This window comes from Colobus angolensis, unplaced genomic scaffold (genome assembly GCF_000951035.1).
Source record: "Colobus angolensis palliatus isolate OR3802 unplaced genomic scaffold, Cang.pa_1.0 Scaffold64, whole genome shotgun sequence".
Classification (NCBI taxonomy): Eukaryota; Metazoa; Chordata; class Mammalia; order Primates; family Cercopithecidae; genus Colobus; species Colobus angolensis.
This window is the reverse complement of record NW_012120043.1, coordinates 3,063,018-3,064,713: the sequence shown is the minus strand read 5'-3', so window position 1 is coordinate 3,064,713 and position 1,696 is coordinate 3,063,018.

Below are 1,696 nucleotides of genomic sequence, written 5' to 3'. Positions count from 1 at the left end.
AAAAAAAAAAAAAGAAATATGGTGAAAGCTACAGATGCTTTCCCCAAAATACACATCAATGCACCAGCACACGCTTTGCATCCAGTTCAAAGTTGTTCAGAGCCCCTAAAGAAACTTACTCATCAACCCAACAAGGTCTAGACTAACCGTGGATCAAGGATCTCTAAGGAAAAGCAACATGTTCCATTTGGGTGAAAGGAGATCTGACGGGCAACCTCCCTCATTAGCTCAAGGAAAAAGGGAAGATTCACAGGAAAGTTAGATGACTCCAAAGAGGAAATTTGTACATTTGTTTTGAGACAGGGTCTTGCTCTGTCCGTCAGGCTGCAGTGCAGTGGTGCACTCACAGCTCACTGCAGCCTCGGCCTCCTGGGCTCAAGCAGTCCTCCCACCTCGGCCCTCAGAGTAGCTGGGATCACAGGCATGAGCCACCATGCCTGGCTAATGTTTGTATTTTTTACAGAGACAGAGTCTATGTTGCCCGGGCTGGTTTTGAACACCTGGGCTCAAGTGATCCTCCCACCTCAGGCTCCCAGAATACTGGGATTACAGCTGTGAGCCACTACACCCAGCTTTCCAAGAGAAAATGCGGAAAACAGTTCCCCTGCTTGGTGGCCTGGCAAATGAGGAGCTGGCTTTGTACCGGGTGCTCAAGGTCAAATCCAGAGGCCACTACTTTTTTTTTTCCCCTTTGCGATAAAGTCTCATGTCACCCAAGCTAGAGTGCAACGGCGCCATCTCGGCTCACTGCAACCGCCACCTCCTGGGTTCAAGCTAGTCTCATGCCACAGCCTCCTGAATAGCTGGGCCTAGAGGCATGCACCACCACGCCCAGCTAATTTTTTTTTTTTTTTAAACAGAGTTTTGCTCTTGTTGCCCAGAGCTGCTATCTCGGCTCATAGCAACCTCCGCCTCCCGGGTTCAAGCGATTCTCCTGCCTCAGCCTCCCAAGGAGCTGGGATTACAGACATGCACCACCACGCCTGGCTAACTTTGTATTTTTAGTAGTGACAGGGTTTCTCCATGTTGGTCAGGCTGGTCTCAAACTCCCGACCTCAGGTGATCCGTCCATCTTGGCCTCCCTAATTTTTGTATTTTTTGGTAGAGATGGGGTTTCACCATGTTGGCCAGGCTGGTCTCCAACTCTTGACCTCAAGTGATTCACCTGTCTCAGCCTCCCAAAGTGCTGGGATTACAGGCGTGAGCCATCCTGCCCAGCCAATTCCACTACTTTCTAATTGTGTGACCTTGAGCAAATTTTGTCTTCTGTAAAATGGAATGTGAATAGTGATTATCTCATGGGGTCATGGGGGCTAAATGAAGAACCACATGGAAGTATTTGGCTGGTGCTTGGTATACAGTAAGCATCCAATACATGTTCATGATGATAATGCACATCAGCACTCTTGGTCTTGATTTTGCTAGGGATAAGTCACAAGTGAGACTTTTCCCAGGCCACCAAAGGTCATTGGGCCCTCTATGTCCCCAAGTCTACTATACTGTGTACTAACGTAGGTATCCACAGTCTACCCTGACTCATCAATGAGGTTCCGTATCCTTAACAATTTTGGGTGCTATTTGGTTTTTATTCATTATCAAAATGATTATAGCAATACAAAATAAAATGGCAAAAGACAAAATCACTAGAAGGGAGTGGTGGCTCACGCCTGTAATCCCAGCACTTTGGGAGGCCGAG